We start from the raw sequence: 19,428 nt of genomic DNA, 5'->3' as shown, positions 1-19,428 counted from the left end.
GGTCACCTTTCCATAATCTGTTTAATTTCTTTGTGGCATGAAGGACTACATGGATGTGTCTGTGTTATGTGATAACAGCCTGGACCAGCACAAAACTACCCTCTGAATATGCAGCCATCTGATAACAATAAATAACCTAGAATTTTCAGAAGCTGGTTGTTTTCTTGGAAGGCATGCCTTGTGTTTCAGAACTGTATTAGGGCCGTGAAATTGGCTTGAGTTTTAAATCCACCCAAACATGGCCATGTTTCCTTTGATTAAAAAGAAGGTAATCTAGGTCATATTGGCACTGAGGCTGATTTAGAATGCAACCTGACCCCATTTTCATTCTTTGGCAGCCTTAGTCTCCATTGCACAGGCTCTGTGAACTGCGAGATGACATGTAAGGATAACCAATGAATCAGGAGGTTGGATCTTGCATTTCTGTGTGCTTTGTTTTTTCTGCTCAGTCATCAAGCTGTGCTTGCCCCTCAGCCAGAGCATAATTTTATTGACATTTACTAATGAGGATGATATAATGTTGTTCAGGTCTACTGGTACTGTACATTGTGACTTGATTGTTTATTATAGTGCTTTTGGGTAAGAAGCAATAGATAACAGTATAGACTTTTGAAGTCTTGCTTATGGTGTCTTAGGGACGTTCTTTTCCTTAATTTGTTTGGTTTTTTTTTTAAACTGAGAGGTAGCGGTGGCACAGTGATGCAGTGGTAAGCATTGCTGGGGCTTTGGGCTCTATTCTAGACCTACCGTAGGCTGCTACAGTATATGTTTGATGTTTGTACAGTATGTTCCTGTGTTCGGATGGGTTTCCGCTGGGAGCACCGGTTTCCCCCCCACAGTCCAGTCATACTGGTAGGTTAATTGGTTTAGCCGTAGCGTGAGTGTGTGCATGGAAACTGTGTGTGATGGAAAGGCATCTCATCTAGGATGCTCCCTGCCTTGCGTCTGTTGTTTGTCAGGATAGGCTCCGGCTTCCTCATGACCCTGAATTGGATAAAACAGAAAATGTTTTGATGGATTGAAAGGCAGTTCTATTCAAATCTGTTATTGACAGAAGTGTAACAAAGTGTAATCTTACATTAGAGCAAACATAGTGTAGACGTATTAGTACTGTAGTTCACTTAGTCTTTAGTTTACTTCTAATTATATGAAAACAAGTCCTTGTTAGATTATAGGAGTTCTGTTTTTAATTTAGAGCTCACTGTTCACTGATAGAACTAAAATTAATTCACTGTTCAGCTCCCACAGCTGCTACAGGCAACTTAATGAAATATAATTTCATAATTTTTCAGCATTTTCTTGATCCAATGAGGCCAGGCTTGCCTGTGGGAAATGAGTAAAAGAAGTAACTTTATTATGATTTATTCATAAATGTTGGCTGAACAACATCTCCATTGAATGGTTATATTCTGAAGATTGATTTTGCCTCCAAGATGCTTTTAGAGGCTTGTTGTCAACCTACAGATGTTAAAATTTTCCCATTTTGCTATGAGATATGCAGAAACTTCTACAATCCCAAAACAGTGTATGAGGTCCAAAGGCATGAACTTATAAGCAGTTGGAAAGGATGCAATAACTAAGATGAATCATTACTTATTATTTTGGTTTAATTATAGTTTTATGCATTCTTCTGTGACAAAAATTATTCTTCAATAGTAAATCACCATTGTCAGGAATGCCTTTTTGGAATCTCTCATAAATAAAAACTAACATTTATTTAGATTTTTCTTTTGTAAAATTGAACTTTAAATAGGCGGGGTTCATTTATCCCGGGGAGAGCATAATGAGGAATGACAAAAAATCACCTAATGAATTAAAAGGCCTTAGAGTATTATTGTTTTTAATTATTTAACCAATAAATGTAAAACAATGAGTGCAAAACAGGTGTTGGATTTCAAGTGTAGGCTTGCATTTTTTCTGCTTCTAGTTCCAGGGTAGAAAATGTCTTACGGATATGTAGTGTTTTGACCTAGGAATTTGCAGCTCCTTAACATAAATTTTATGGAAATAACATGGTGCAAACAGCATAATTCTGAAAAAGCAAATATTTGCAGTACATTGGATTAAATGTAATTGTAAGTTGACTTTTTTATTTTACTTGTGATATTCATAGTATGTTTATATTTGCTCAGAGTTTGCAGACTGTTTTGGTGTTTCCATTGCAGCTCATTTTGTCTAAGCACGTTTCAAGGCTGAGAAGTTTAGTTCTCAAAGGAAAAGAGACCACATTTTTGCCACCTTTATTTCTTTTATTGACTGCTAAAGGATCTGTGCTCATAAAAAGCAAATGAAAATTGAGACTGCTAATGGGAATGCAACAAAATACCGATAAACCCTTATCCTTAGCCATCAGCCACAATACTGATAATAAGAAAGTTTCTCATCCACATTTGTAATTATATGTGTGCACATACTGTATACAGTATATCCACAAATAAAAATAATATTAATAATAAAACATTTTATAAACATTCGTTTATTGCCTAATAGAAAAACTTTACCTTACGATCTTTAAATGACCATTGTAGAGTACAGTACTTCAAATAAGAAGACAATTTTTAATATGTGCACTTTGTCATCTGAATGTGTTGTTACTCACCACACTTTCTTGCTTAACAAATTCGTATTGTTTAAATATATTTCACCCTAATCATGGTGCTCTTTGCAAAATCTCTTGTTAAGCTGATTAAGTGAACAGAAATAGCTTTGCATATCAAAAGTTAATAAAGGTCCTCTCACATTCTCTAAATGTACAGGATTTAAATAAAGTTTCTTTTACATTGTGTTTTTCATTAAACAGAATCTCAAGATATTTTACAATAACACAGAAGAGACAGGTATTGTATACACAAATTAAATAAATGCAAAATAATTAAAGCAAGAGAACAAAAGTGATTTTTAGGACAGGAATAAGTGCCTTGAAGCAACAGGGACTGAAAGAAAGATTTTTGACAATACACTAATATTGATTACCTTACACATTAAATAGAATGAGTTCATTTCCACAGGTGGAAGAATATCAGAGGAGATGGACTGTTTTTTTTTAAGATCTCATGGAACTGCCTGTAAGAGCAGACGTTTTGAACTTGGTGACCTGGCTAAATTCCCCTCTTTGCTTGTACATGAGGCCAATGATGACACACTGTGGGTGGGGGAGCTATCTCAGCAGTGTGTCAGGTCCAAATCAGAAGCAATTTTGACTGTTCACGAAATCTGCCAAGTTTCAATTTAAATGATGCACCAGTTGCCAAAAAGATGCAACTGGAGGACTGAGAACAAAGTAATGGCCACCTGTCCATCTTGGTATTATTGTATACAGCAGTATCATATTGTATATTAGTGGTATACTTAATAGAAAGACACTAAACATGTTCGGAATTATTCAGCCACAAGGTTCCTTAAATAGCAGAGGTTAGTGATATTGTTAGTATGGGCCACATATTGACAACAAAGACAAAGAAATGGTCAGTGTGGCAGTACAGAAAATCTAAAAGTTACAATCACAACAAGCGGTTAGTGACTGGAAGCTTAATTACAAGCAATCGTAAGCATTTTTACAAAGCAAATTTCGCAGCCATGAAGAAGATGGGAAATGGTGAAGAACGATGTTTAGTCATCTCATTAGCTGTGCATCATTGGTGTTAAGGTAAGGGGGTTTAATTTATTTTTTGCCTTTAATCGGAAGTACTGGAGTGACATCAAACTTGTTGTAGTCCATAAAGCTGCAACTGCAAATGAGGTACAGAGTAAAATGCATGAGCAAGTCATGCCTTTAAATCTCATAGCAACTGAGTTTGTGACATTAACAATGTACAAGATGAATTGAAAAACTCATCTGATGATGAAATTACAAAACAGTAATTAGAATATATGACTTTTAAGAAGTGCAGTTTCTTGCTTACTGTAATGACTTTATTCTTTCTCTTTAGTCAAATATGTCACAATTAAAGCCCAGGTTCAGCACCATCAAATATGTTTTTTTTTCACATCTAAATCTAAATATAAAAAACTTTCACCACATTTTTTGTTAACCCAATGATGTGCAGGAGAACAATCTTTATCTTATACAGAATGGTCATTTGTCACATGTCAGGCTCTCCGTAAGTTCTTCAATTCACAATAAAGCAATACATGCTAATTAGGTTAAAAAAATGATATCAGTTGCTTTTAATCTATAGTTTTGTATGATGTAGTGCATGTAATTTACATTTCACTTTCTACTGCTATTTAATTCAATTATTAAATAAACTATTTCAATGCATTTTTAGTCTGTGGAAGCTTTAGTGCATTCATATAAACACAGGTGCTAATAACGTCTTCTAGTTCTTCCAAATGTATTTTTATTATAAAAACAAACTCCAAAATATTTGAGTTATCTCAATTTGTTACACTCTGTATAGAGACTATAAAATACACTATACTCACACTGCTCTATATCTTTTTTCTGTTCTATTGCTGTCCTTTGTTGTAGATAGCTGTGGTAACCAAAATGAGCTAATTTAGTTAATTTCAAAATAAACTATTTCAAGGAACAAATTAGCAGACACCCTTCAGTACAGAAATGATTATAGCCCTTGTCTGCATTTTTACCCAACTTGCTAAAAGAAACACAAAAGCCCCATCAGCAATATTTAGCAGAAGTGTAATAGCTTGACTTTACATCTGGCATTTGCTTCATAGATATATAAATAAAAGAAAACTTTAAGCTGCCAGAAATGAAAGACCTAAAGTGGACACAGGTTGACCTTCTAGGAATGTGATTATTTATGCAGAATGGCAGGGAGGTACAGATGACTTATGTACAGTACAGTAGTGTACTCTTTTCCATTTTGGAAAATGTTTTTCTGATTAAAGCAACTTGGCTCTTTGACTGTTTTTTAAAGGTGACAGTATAGGTCATTTCAAAATTTTCACTATGGAGACACCTGGGAAGGAAAGATTTTTATAATATCACAAACCAAGGCTTTCATCTTCTTCACATGCCACCCTACTGCTACAGCCCACACATTAACCTCTAGTCTCAGCATTCACACTCCCCACCTTACAGCATTGTAAGATTGCTCCTTTCATCCAGGTAGCTTTTACATAATCACTGCTGAATAAAGCATAAAATACTTGGCCTTTGCATTACTGCAGTGAGAGTTCAATCCATCAGGGTCACAGTGGTGCAGTAAAGTGACCAAAACCTAGACTTTTTACCATCCTCAGTCAGCAAAAATGCAAAGCACTGCAGTGATCATAGTGGTTGCCAGACTACAATGAAAAAAAACCCCACAGAAGACCCCTCTGGAACCTCTACATGTATGATAATACATTGTTTAAAGACAGCTGGGAATAATGGAACATAGGCAGCTAATCCCTTTGTAACGCAGTCTGACACCACTCACAAGCATGTAATTGTGAAGTGTACAAACAAAGCTCGGATGAATTGTTATCGACGTGACTCTTAAATGGCTCATGCCTGCTATTTCACGATACTAAACCCAGCAGGGTGGTGCATAAGACTGGGAGTCTGAGTTCATCTAATGCAAGCCTGAAACCATTGCAGAAAAAAAAAACAACAATATTCAGGGTTATAATTTAAACTCATGCATGCATGGAGCACAGGCATAATTACATTTCAAACTGTTTTAGAATGTCAACTTTATTTAATGCTTATGAAAAAATGTGGGGGCAGCAGGAAGCACCTTCTCAACTTGCAAGCAGCAACTTAAACTTAACGTCAAGAGGTTGTAATAAATCTATAGAACTCACAGACTCGTCCTTGGGTTTTAACACCGGAATGCTTTAAGCTCACTTCATTATAAGCTTCTCTCTGACAATGAAATAAGCAGATTAGTCCTGTAACTACAAACACAAAAAATAACAAGGCTAAGACATGAATGCAAATGCTTCCTCATTTGAGCTAAATATTCATGTATTCAAGAGTAAAGGCAAATCAAACCTGTACCAAATATGACAAAGAAACACCCTTAGTGAAATTAGTAAAATTGCACTTTTTTTTGTTTCTAAGAGTATTGTATATTGGGAACTGAGATGCTTTGTGTTTTGCTTGTCTTAATGTAAAACTTTAGAAAAAAAAATAAGCTGCCCTGGTTAGGGGTACTTGCTAAAAATATTATTATTGTATTATTATAATATTGAAACTTTATACTGTATCTGATCATTTTGTTTATTATCATACTGTTTGTATTTGTTTGACATTGCAAGATATTATTGTAATGCGAAATAATATTTCATGCAGATTTAGACCAAAGTTTTAAGTTGTTTTTTTTTTTTAGCAGAAGACGCTGCATACATTAGTTTGAACTGGCATGATTACTCTTCCCCACAGACTTTATTTTTTAGCCATTGTCTATGGGGGCTATTACTCGAGGTTGCACAGCTTGTTTTGATCTCTATGTGAATTATGCATCAACCTCCCTGAAGAAATTCTGCCAGAAAGCTGGAGAAATGAAAAGAAAAAAAATGAATATGAGTTTTCTGGGCTGATAATCAGAGAGGAGGTGCTGTATGGAAAGTCTGCAGCAGGATGCCATGTAAGTCCTGGATTTGATGGCTACCTTTTGCCACAACAAACAAAAGTAGCATCGCAATATTATCCTCGAACCCTAGTGCAGATTGCTGAAGCAGACAAAATTATTTCCAGACTTATTTCAGGTGGCAGAGAATGATGAAGTCATGTATGTCCAACCTTGTCTTCACTTTGCATAAAAAGAAAACATTGCAGTGGACAAATCTTGAAGACCAACACATGTAAAAAAAGCAGAACTTACAACCAAGGGGAAAAAAACGTGTTAAATCTACTTTTCAAATGAAATAAATCATAACTGATAATTAAGCGCATGTTTGCATTTATATGTGAAGACATTTATTTCATATAAAAGAAAACAATCTCTACCGACTGAATGCTAAAGCCTTTGAGAGCTGTTTGAATGTGGCTGGCATGTGTGCTTCACCTTGACTTCTGTTTGTTGCTTGTGAGCTTACCTCTGAAAATAAGGCTTTCCTTTTCTTTATGTTCTGTCTGAAATGGCTTTTTAATTGCAGCCGTTGAGCTGTATACACTTTAAAATTTGAAATATGTAATTGACAGGGGAAATTAAACTCTGCAGTTTCTATTCATGTTCAGGTTTCCAGAACTCATTTTCACTTGCCTTTGATTCACTTTGGAAAAATGAATTCTGAGTTAATACACAAGTGTTTGGAAAATACCAGGAGAGAAGTGCAATGGATTAATTTTGTGAATAACAATCCTTACATTGCCTTCAGTTACTAAATTTTCAGACCTTCCATGGTAATACTCTAATATAAAATACATTTTCTAATGGTAATGCCAGTTTGAATTTACAAATTAGTTTTAATATGTAGTAAATTAGTAAATTAGTTTTAATATTTTCAATTGGAAGATTTAGTTACTAAGAACTTTTCCTTCTTTTCAGATGTATGGGATTGATGAAAGTACTAATTGGTGGTGTTTTTTGCAATTGTTTGACATGTTTGCATAGGGGTTTCATTTAAAATCAGTTAAAGTTCTTATCACTTCTCAGGAGTTAATTTTCTTCTGGAAAAAGGTGGATTACCAATTGAATGTATAACCATTTTTAAATTGGTTATTGGAAGGAGCTATTGAGACAACAGTCAACATCTAGCTAGTGTCAACTTTTGCAGTTGTTGGGAGTTTCAAAGCAGAAAAGGAACTGAGGTGTTTTCTGAGTTGTTTGGAGTCTGAGACCCATTGATCAAAATAATTGTCTGGTTTATTTTGGTTAATTAAGTTTATTGTAAATCATTAAGAGTCAAACACTATACAGTAAAAAAGTTTATTAAGTTTATTACTAAAAGACAGAGAAAAAGAGAGGATAGAAGGCAGGAGAGGATAGACAACAAGATTCAAGGAGAGGGGTGAAAACATATGCCAGGTTGCTCAGATCAACTGTAAAGACTAGATTCTAGTTAAGTTTTTGAATCTTGTTAAGAGAGCCTGCCATTCTGTTATTTTTAAGAAACTCTAGTTTCATGTTTAAAGAATCCCTAGGTTAAAAACGGTCTCTCCTGGTTAGTGCATTCATTTTTAGAACATGCTCTTTGTAGCATCCAGATTTATATAGAGAGAATTTAACTGTAGGTCATATTATGTTTAGTTTAGAGGCAATAAAGAAGGTTTATCTCTCTTGTTGACCTGTGCATATATATTATTATACTTGGTAACAGTCTGGGCTTTTTCAGGTTGGTCAGGACATACAGTATGCCTCTGAGACACTTTGTTTGTTAACAGTAACTTGTACTGTACTTTATGTAATATTTTTTGTGTTTTGGTTTCTATGTGTGTTATCATTGTTATTAATATCAGTTTAACCCAGTGAGTCTGATTTATTACTCATTTTGTCAAAGCTGAGCCAGAGAACAAAGATTTCAGGTGCCTCCAATTATACCAACTGGACATATTCATCAGATTTAAGTCCAGAGTGTTTTATGTATTCCAGTGCTAAAACTGCACTATACTGTATATTTATAGATCATTGGCAACTCCAAATCATTGAAACAAATGTGACATATACAGTAGTACATGAGGCATGACTTACTGAAAAACACACATGTTTTCATTCAATTTGTGCCATAAATACTTCAATTAATTTTAATATTGGTGCAGCTAAGATGTTGACTTTATAACTGAAGTCTTTTAATAAAAATTAATAACCAAGGATATTGAAATTGCTTATTACGGGCAGTACTGATATGCGCTGGCACTGCATTTGTTGTAACTAGCCAAAAAGCAGATGGTTTTGATGGATTAACATCCTTTTGGCAAGCCTTTTATTCAGAGCTTAGCAATCCTTTGTACCAGTTCACCAGACCCTCATTTAGACTGAGAGTGTTTGAATGGGTTCATTATTGTTTATTTCTTATATTTCTTATACAGGTTATACAGAACAGACAGTTAATTGGCACATATGTTTAGTTCATAGATAATTCATAGTCTCCAACAATATCAAATCAATAGACCACCTACCCGTATAGATGGTTATTCATCTTAAATAGACCATGATTTATTTCATGGAGTGGAAAATCACTCCAATAGACTCCAAGGCTGACGTGAGTTGATAAAAAATAGTGATGGATGGATTAATTTATGTGTGTGAACATTTTGTTCATTGTGTTTCATTGCATTAGTTAGAAGGAACATGCAATGTGAGTGCAAAATAAAAGACACACAAACATATATAAAAATACACGCACACACATACATTCTGTATATACAGTATCTATTCACTTAAAGTTTAAAGTCTTATATTTTTTAAAGCTGTATGGTCAGCATTGATCACAGGTCAAAAGCTGCTTTTATGCATTGATACATCAGCAGTCCTTCAACACACAATTTTCATCATAAGTATTGATTACTTCAAAAAATGGAATTTGCACACAAACAGCATACTGTTTAGTAGAATGTAAGGTAAAGGTTATGGAGTCTAATAAAGTAAAAGGAACTCTGGATGGTTATTATGTTCCTCTGTATCACATTTAAAAATATTGTGATTGAAGTGTAGGATTTCATAAAATACCTAAACCATTCTACATCAAAAACTACTATCAAGTGTGTCACTAGTCAGGAGACACGACAGGTAAACACTTTTAATCACTTCTGATTTGGTTTGCACATTTCATTCTCACAAAAAACAAACATTTCTATTTGACATTTAAAACATTTCAAGGCAATAGTTTTGGCCACTATGCACAAATATCTTCTGTTGATTCTCCATATTGGGGACACACATCTTTTTTAGAATTCATATCTCTTTATTGTATTGTTTGAAATCAGAAATGAAGTAACATAATGCCACAACTTAAGCTAGTGTCTGTGTCTAATAGTCTGAAAAGTCTGAGACAAGGTACTTATAAAGAAAACAATCTGTAGGATTACATTTTACTGTTGAATTAGACTTTATTGCTAATCATGACTAATTTAAAGTATTCTAGGAAAATTGCTTTGAGTTGGTTTCTTATTAAAGTAATTTTTTAAAAAAAAAAGACTTCAGACAATAGGTTAATTCTCCATTCTTCCTTGTATTGGCTGGTTATTAATTGGATTAAAATGAATTCCACTGTCTCTTAAGATTTATTTACTGGACCATAGCTGCATGCAAAACAGGCTCATGAACTATACTTCTCCACAGCATTTCAGAAGGAAACAGAGATAAATTAAAATGGCAAACCCATGCAAGTTTTCCATGTATTACTGAACATTTTTATTTATTTAGGTGTCTCTTTAAAACAGCATTTCAATGTAAAATAACCTTATTAAGGAAGAAGTGTACAGAGAAAGGAACAAAGGTACAGGGCAATATAAATGATTGTGTTTTTTTCCAGACATTCAACACTGGTATCTATTGCTGTGCTGAGACAGGAAATCAAAAAGGCAAAAATAGTCTCGTAAATATATAGTAAATGTATCACACATTTTCTGTGTATGTACGTTTTTGGTACTATAGGGGAGTTTGTTCTATAGCTTTGTTTTTTTTTGTATATTGGAATTTGAGTCACTTGTTATGTTTCTTCTATATGAATTAGATTTAATTGTTAGCTATTGAAATGAAAACAATTCAGCACTCAATTGCTGCAACCAGTTTTGAAAGGTATTTCTCAGAGGTTGATGTTTAAACTTCCCTAACAGGCCCTGCATGATTTAAGCAACTAGAGGTTGTTTGTAAACGCATACCAGATATAAATCATCCTCTGTTCATGAGTTCACAGGGGATACAGTAGCAACAAACAGGTATTGCAATTATTTGTTACTACTTTTACAGCCCATATTTACAGTATATGTCCACGTCTGCTATTTATTTGCTGATAGCTAAGACCTGATATTTTACCCTTCTTCCATGTGTGTGGCAGGACATGTCTGAACATTTGTCTGCTTCAATAACAAATGCAATCACAGTTGAATAGCTGAAAGCAATATATAATTGAGGGACTCTTAAGGGAGGCTGAATCTTCCATCCAAAAACAACAACAAGCAACAAACAGCAAGTGCAGAAATAAATAAAAATATCAAATTGCTAATAAGCTCTATGTAAATTTTAGAAAGGCACATATTTTATTAATGTAAATATCCATTCTGATCCCCAGGGACATTAAGGACCATTTCTCATCCACACAGTAGGAAACATCGTCATCTTCATGTAGTGAAAGTGGAAGCAAATTAATATAATTTTGGTCTTGTGCAGGTAATCCTTGCAGTGACTTGCAAGCTGTCATCTGTCACAACAATTCCACTGTATAAATTCCATGTAGTATCTACTGTACTGGTGAAGTAATACAAACATATTACATGTCAATTTGCTGGCATATTCAGTTTTAACTTCAGTCTACAGAATTTGTTTGGGTTTGAGGAGGGACCAAAGATTAGAAAACAAGCAGTGGGAAGTACTGTATGTTTTGATATGTTTAGAGCATTTTTTCTCTTAATGCTAGACAACACATCCCTTCAATTATACCTCTTACACAGAATCGATCTCTCTCCATAGAGAGTCCACTAAATGAACTAAAAATGGCCAAAGCATTGCCCAAGGTGTGTGATAGACACAGGTCCTACCGCATATATTTTGGACCCGCTCAAAGCTTGACCCATACTGGTACAACTTACAGTACAGTTGCTCAAATGGTTTCTCTGCTGACTAAATCAGGTTAACATTTGACCTTTGCCTTGCATATTTGAGAAATGAGTCTCTGCTAGCTAATGTATGCAAGGATCAAGTCAGATTTATCAAGATGGTAATGATAGCAGCTATTAAATGTACTGCCTTTCTTTTTTTGCTTTCCCTAAATTATAACCCCATTTTTATTAATTAATTTACTTATTTTTCTAATCCCCAAAAGGAGTCTCCATGTGCAAAGGATTATATACAGTATATGCCTCTATAAAGTGCTTCATTTACTGAAGCATTATGTATATGATGATGTTGAACTGGATGTCTATTTATATTTAAACATAAATGTTCTTTATTTTTATCTCTCTAAGGACCTATTTGTTATCATTGTGAATTGCATCATCTTTTTCCTTCTTTTTTGTTGTTGTGAGAAATCCTTAATAAACTTTAAGTTAAACAAATACGGCCCTGCAGTAAACGGAGCTGAGTTTAGGCCAGGCAAAAACATATATTTTTTTTCCTCTGGGTTATGCTTTTGCTCCTTATTTGCTGAAATTCATCATAAATCTAGGAGGACAGAGACAGTAGGGAGTGTTGAAGTGAAAGACGACAGACAGCAGGGGTGTGGAAGAGAAATGAAATGAATGTTTTTCACTTTATTCACTTAATACATAAAGTGTACAAATATCTAGGAAAAAAGGTCAGGAAGAAACACAAGTGTGACAATATGCACATGAAGAGAAGGCTTTCGAAATGATAACTGAAAGAAAGGTACTGTACATTCATTTACAGTATTAAGTATAAACATAAATGGTATAAATATGAATGGAGTGCAGCAAACACAGGACTCAAATTTTTATTTAGCATGGAAAAATAAGAGAAAGAAACATGCAAATACTATATACTATCCTTCTGATTTATTGGGGAAAGAATGTCATTCATCACAGCGAATACAGACTGAGCATTCACTGAAAGCAATTACAGGTGTGGGTGGGAGAGGGGTGTAGGCAGCACATTACATCAAACCACTCTCTTAAAAGTATTTTTTTGGTGTGGCAGACACAAAAATATTATTTCTAGATTGAATTGCTCAAAAGAAGAATCGGGTTTCCAAAAGTCGTGACATGAATAAAGTTCTGAAATTCAAGTAGGGACAACAAATAAAAATGGATTCTGTAAAATTCTTCACTTTTTTTTTTTACTTAAATATTAAATACTAAAATGGTATGGGATATCCGGCACAGTATACTCGAAAGTACAGATCTGGGTTTCTAAACTTCATTTAGACCATTTCTTAATTGATTTATTTAATGAGTTAGACAAAAATGCATAAAATACATATTTAAAGACCTAAAATTTAACCTTTTTGAATGTCATTTATCAGTATGTCATACAGTATATCTATACAGTATATTAATACTTAGTGACATGACAATTAATTTCTTATTATATCAATTAAATAGTTAGAATTTATTAATTAGTTAAAAATGATAATATATCAACTCAATTTGGAATTCTGAATAAATTGAATTCATACTGAGCCATTGGAGAGTTCAACAATTCATTAATATTCTAAAATACAAGAAAACAGTCAAAACAGTGGCTATAACATCCACCCAAACACACTAATGAATCTTTGCTCATAATTAATGGATATGGTGTACTGTACGTATTCATGAGCCTAAATCCAAGGTATTATGAAAATAATTGATATAATTTTCATGCAATTGTACCTGGCTCCTTGTCAATCAAAACCAATGAATGTGTACAGTGGATCAAACTTCAGAGCAGCAAACGTTTTTAACAGCTATTGCAATTTAATAAGATATCCTTATTTTAAAAAAACTTTATGTATTATACTCATTGACTTATACTGTATATACTGTAGGTCAGCTCTTTAAAGAGAATTTTAAGATTTCCAAAGGCTGTGACTGTGACTGAAACAAACAAAATCCAGTCTATATACCATTATTTTCTTCTAATGCAGGGTATTTTTAATAATACAGATACCATGTACTTGCAAATTTTTAAAGACACTCTTTTTAATATATTGTGACTTATGTATTATTGTGACAAGATGTATTGTTATACTGGTGTTTATTGTTGTCTAGCGACTTTAAACAGGAAAGTCCTTCAACTGTGACAAAAAATTGTCTAATAGTATTCTTCAAGAGCACATTTTAAGTGACTTTGGTAGTTGTCTCTTTTCGTTAACAAAGTGGGAATATTATGCCATTCATTCAAGGTTGCACGTTAAACAGCTGTACACAATACTATAATTTCAGTAATCAAGAAGCAATAAAGGCTAAACGACTTTATGATTACATGGGAAACTTTTAGATGATGGAGATGCAGTTGCAGGTGCTATCACTGCTCAGTCCTACCATTTGATTTTCCTCCTTATTAATTTACATTTCATCCATCCATTTTGTAACCGCTTCATCTAATACAGGGTCACAGGGGAGCTGGAGCCTATTCCAGTAAGCAACTGGCTCAAGGCAGAATACGCTCTGGAGAGGACACCAGTCCATTACAGAGACACAAAAACACACTCACACCAGGGGAGATTTATCCAGAATCCAATTAACTTTCCAGTATGTCTTTGGACTGTTGGATGAAAGTAGAGCACCTGGAGGAAGACCACATGAACACAAGGAGAACATACACTACATTGACAAACTGCACACAGATAGCACCCCTAGTCTGAAATTGAATTCAGTGGGAAAAAAAACAGGAATAGATTAAACATAAGTGAAACAAACTTAAACATACAGATATCACCCGGAAAAAGCAACTCCTATAAATGAGACAAATCTTTTTGAATTGTCGAAGAAGAATCTTGTTTTTAGGCCAGCTAGAATTTGAAGGTGGCAATGAAGAGTTCAATCTGAGAAGAATCTGGCAGTGAGCAAGACACACCCCATGTCAGCTATTCCTTTGTACACTTGCTTAAGTAAATTACTGTAAAAGGGTTTATAGTAATGTACTGTATAATGTCACATTGGATATAATTGTCTGTTACTAAATGAGAATACAGTGTATATGTGCCAATTCTAAACAAAGTCAGATTTACGGTACTCAGTGTAAAAGTAAAAGGAAAATTGTAAAATCACCTCATATATGGATCTATTGTTTTCACATGCAATAATGATTTTGTTTTTAAAGGACAGGTTCATGAGGACATCTCAAGATCTGAGAGGCAATAAATTCTCATGTGTTTTTTTATGTTTCATAGGAACAAAGTATTTCGTTACTGACACATTTGAAGGTCAGAATATTTGTTTTTTTGTGCGGCATTTGAAGTGAGTAGGGAACTGCTGAATTCCTATTTTAACAAAACCATTGCATGTATGGGTGTAGCTTTAGATTATGTCGTGTGTCTCATGTTCATCAAAAAATGGAAATCAAAATAAAAAGCTTAAGACCAAGAAAAGACTTTTCTCTATATTCAATGCATAATTCAGACTGGGGCTACGTTTATGCTTGCTTGAGGCAAAATCCATTAAATGTTTTAATGTGCTCATCCTCTCTCCATGAGCAGTATTAGTTACATTCTTCATCCGTCACCTATGCATTAATTTATGTTATGCTGTTTCACTATTGTGACATTGCAGAATTGCCAGAAAATTTTACTGTTACTTACTAAGTCTGTCAGTCCTTTCCACAAATTATTCACCTGCTCTAAAACATTTAAATTCTATCTTGAGTCTTTCAGCACTAACAACCTGCTTATCGAGGTATTAAAAATAATATGCTGTGCAGTATATGATTTCTAAAGGTACTGTATAGCTTTTGTTATTATACTGTACATTATCTCTCCTACTTCTTATTTAAATGTAATTAAAATATGCTTGATTAATTTAATTGGCAAGAAGTAATAAAGGTACTTTTCAAGAATGAAATAGTGATGTCATCCCTGCACAGGGGCCATCTTCTCTGTCTCATTCCAATTTATGTAGATGTACTGCCAAAGCAAGCATTATATCCAATATATATCCAATCCACACACATTCAAGACTTCTCTGGACAATACCGGATAACTCAGATGGCATCTTGTACTTCCAGCAATCTTATTTACTCCATATCGTGCAGAAACCATTTCCATTGGTGAAACAGAAAGGAGACTGGGGGACCATTTCAGGGAACATTCCAGGGCTGTGAGGATAAAAGATCTCTCCAAGCCCATAGTTTCCCATTTCACCTCTAACAGCCATTATCATTCTGAGCTCTCCGTCTGCATTTTCAAATAGGGGTTTTGTGACTCTTATTGCAGAAAGACATCCGAAACCAAAATTATCCTAAAACTAGGATCACACCTTCCCCCTTCTCTCAACAACAGATTTGTTTCCTTCTAATCCTCTCTGTTCATTTGCATGTTTTGAATTCACCCCTCTCTTTACCTCTCTCGACCTCACACCACCTGAGTGTCAATACTGCTTCTCTCCTGCTCCTGCCTCCTCTCCACTCCCAGTTTTTGTTCTCCCGTGCTTTATCAACTGCCGGTTTTCCTCTCTCCCTAACAACTGGAGGAGGCTCCACAGCCGAAACGTTGTGTTTCTTTTCTTTTTTTTCAGCATGGAGTAAACCTTTACTTGTTCCTTTGCAAGAAATAGTGATCTCAAATATAATATTATGGCCAGTACTTTGCTTTTGTGAATTATGTCTTCATTTTGATGTTATGGAGCCTTAATCATATTCTGTGTGCTTCACTTTTAATAAGGTTTGCAAGGGAAAACCTTGGGATGAAGACAAGACTCTGTATCATACACTTTGCTTCTATTTGCTTCATGCAAACACTGAAAGAGTCCAACAATAATTATGCATTGTGCCATTGCGTTTATCAGGTTATCTTTTCAATTTTCTTAATTTACTGTACATGCTGATATGACAGGTGTAAAGGGATGGTATACAATAGTTAATATTTTAATGTTTGCCGTTAACTCACCTAGCTGAGGAAATGACAATGTCTACCTCGCATTGCAAGGAATGAAATAGGGAGGCAGTTGTAAGGGTGAAACTGGGGTGAAGGTGATAGAAAATGTGTGTACAATTGGATGCAATTTAGCCCCCTGCAAATTTTTACTTAACAACCCCCAAACTGTTGCCAAACTGTTGTGTAGATTCAAGACTTTTTCCCCTTCTCCTTTCTAACAGTAGCCTTTTCTTTAAGCCTTATCGTTGAAAGCTTTTCTTTTTCAGAACTGGCAAAAGTGTCCTTTTTGCAGCTTTTCCAGAAATGTACAGTAGTTTCCTGTCTTGCTTTGAATGTTGAGTTTCAAGTTTCTTTCTATCTTGATTTCATTTCCCACTCCTATTTTTAATTACTTATGTATAAATATATAATTAATTTCTGATAGTAGAAGAAGAAATTGTAAACTCCTAGACGATTAGCCTTTTTTAATAGTTTCACCTTAACAGCACATAATCCTGTCTTGTCATTTCTGTCAGTGGCCTGTCAAAGTGAAAAAAGACAAATTATGGATTGACAAGGTATCAGTTGGGAACAGTCTATACTTAACATTTCAAATGCAATGCTCTCTGTTTTTTGTTGACCTTTTAGATTACAGTATAATAATACAAGCTCCTTTTCTGGTTAGGTATTTAAAATGTGCTAAAAGATTAGCTGTATTTACTTGTTCAATAACATACAGACATACAGTAACATTGGTCCTCAATGTGATGTGGTATTGATATAATTCAATACTGAGAAACAGATTTGTGATGTTAATAAGCTTTTAAAACAGAACCATTCAGACTTCTAAACAGCATCTTCATATGACTTTAAATGATTAGATTGGGATGGTGTTACTTTTTGTAGCCTCTACGGACTTGAGCCCTTCTTTATGATAGTACTCATAGATTACATTGAGTATTAATGCATCGTCATTCTGTTGCTGCAGTAATATTTTATGAGTGCTTCTAAAATGGGTATTGGACATTAATCTAGATGTAATTAACCCAAATATAAAACTAAAAAGCCAAAATTAAATTACATCTATTATTCTTTTTCAGAAGTGTCCATTTTCCTCAGGCTGGGGAAATCATGTACAGATACCCCCCCCCCCCCCACCCCCTAAAATTTGAAGCAGGAAACAGCAATCAAAACTGAATTGTTTTAGTGAAATGGTGCATTAATTACATTCATTAGTTTTTGAGATCATAACCCATTGTTTCCTTCCTGATGTCCCACAACATTCCGGTCTTCCAGATTTGGCACACACTGCTGTTATCTCCATGCACAAATTAAACCACAGGAAGAAGGCAAGTCTAGGAAAATAGCATACAATGTTATGGACAGGATAAACCTACTGTACCTTGGATTTGAGCTGGTTGGTAGGTGAGAATCAATTTCAACTTTCATCTCTGGGCTTTTTAAGTTCTGAACTTGGAAGTTCCTTTTTACTTTTCCTTTTATCACTCTGGACAGCTATAGTAATGTCAAGAGAATATTTTGCCTGCAGGTAGGAATAAAAATGTAATGGATGTAAAGGAGTGAAAAAGACGTGTGATTCATGCCATCTTATTAGCTGACCCGTGTGCTAGAGCCTTTTAATTAAGCTCAAAACGACAGCTAAGGAATTTGTCCAGTAAATAAGAAAAACAGAAATGTCTTTTAAACAATAACAATATTTTAGCTAAAAAAGAATACATGAAATTCCTTTATTACAATTTGGTGTTGTTGTTGGAATTTGTTTTAGGTTCTTTAACTGCACACAGTAGTAAAACTGATATGGTAATAAAACTGAAAAACTGTGCTTTCTTGTCTTTGAAGTGGGGTAACATGATTAAGTGGTTTGGCAAAAATGAAACAGTAATTAATGTGTAATGTTACCGTATCTTTTCTTGCTCTGTGCACTCTGTGCACCATGTCACTGTCACATTCGTGCTGTAATTTACATGCAAACGGAACAAGATGTGTTAAATAACATTCAGATATGTTAATTCAATGCAATGGGACCTGTTAAGATTTTGTGGCAAGATCAAGAAATAAGGTGTTTTGGCAATTTTTTAAACTTGAAATAGAAAGTAACAAAAACAGTTTGGAAATGACATGGCAAAAATCTCACATCCTACATAAACCTTCTCCCTCCAGACTACATAGATTTCTTAAACTGCAATCACAAAGATATCTTGGGCTCCAACAAAATTATGATTTTAGCTCAGAAAATCTATATTAATTTCAAGATTATACAGAGATATAAATCCTCTTATAGTGCATTAATATGCTGTATCTTTCCATACTTCTGTGGTTTGGCTTACAATTCCATTTTCCCAAAAGATATCCAGTGAGATCATTCTGTCTTCCAAAGCCGTCTGACAATCAGTCTTGCCCAGATAAACCTAACAGCATCATACTCAGCACAACCATTCTCAGAAAGATCCTTAATATCCTGACAGTCTAACAGTACAGTATCTTTTTCTACTATGTTTTAATGTGGTTATACAGTATATATTCCTTTATGTACAATAACGTGCTATTAAAAACTTAACTTGTTAAATGGTTTGGATAATTTGTTAATTAATCTGAGATGCCTTTGGAATATTAATCTGGAATATTAATTCCAGAAATATTAATCCAGGAAGTCATTTGGTTTTGACTTTCCCAAGCATGATACTTTCTTGCAGTTAAATTTGGAAGTCATTTTGAATTTTATCGGCTTATTTTCTACCTTATTTTTCAAATCAATGTATTTTTTTAATAACTTCTATACTGTATATCAGTTCTTAAGATTAAATGTCATTGTCTCCCCTGACATAAACATTCTTTTTCAAGAAACCA

The 19,428-nt window shown here is 34.3% G+C and overlaps 1 long non-coding RNA gene and 1 pseudogene across 1 annotated transcript in view; one reads left to right on the top strand and one right to left on the bottom strand.

Annotated features, from left to right (window-relative positions):
- Positions 1-19,428, top strand: part of LOC107079758 (uncharacterized) — a 140,833-nt gene that overhangs the window by 84,649 nt on the left and 36,756 nt on the right. The window lies entirely within an intron of this gene.
- On the bottom strand, positions 15,528-15,624 carry LOC138224527 (U6 spliceosomal RNA; annotated as a pseudogene).

Source organism: Lepisosteus oculatus, chromosome 22 (genome assembly GCF_040954835.1).
Source record: "Lepisosteus oculatus isolate fLepOcu1 chromosome 22, fLepOcu1.hap2, whole genome shotgun sequence".
NCBI classification, from domain to species: domain Eukaryota; kingdom Metazoa; phylum Chordata; class Actinopteri; order Semionotiformes; family Lepisosteidae; genus Lepisosteus; species Lepisosteus oculatus.
Note: the sequence above shows the minus strand (reverse complement) of the source record. Positions and strands in the feature narration are given on the sequence as shown.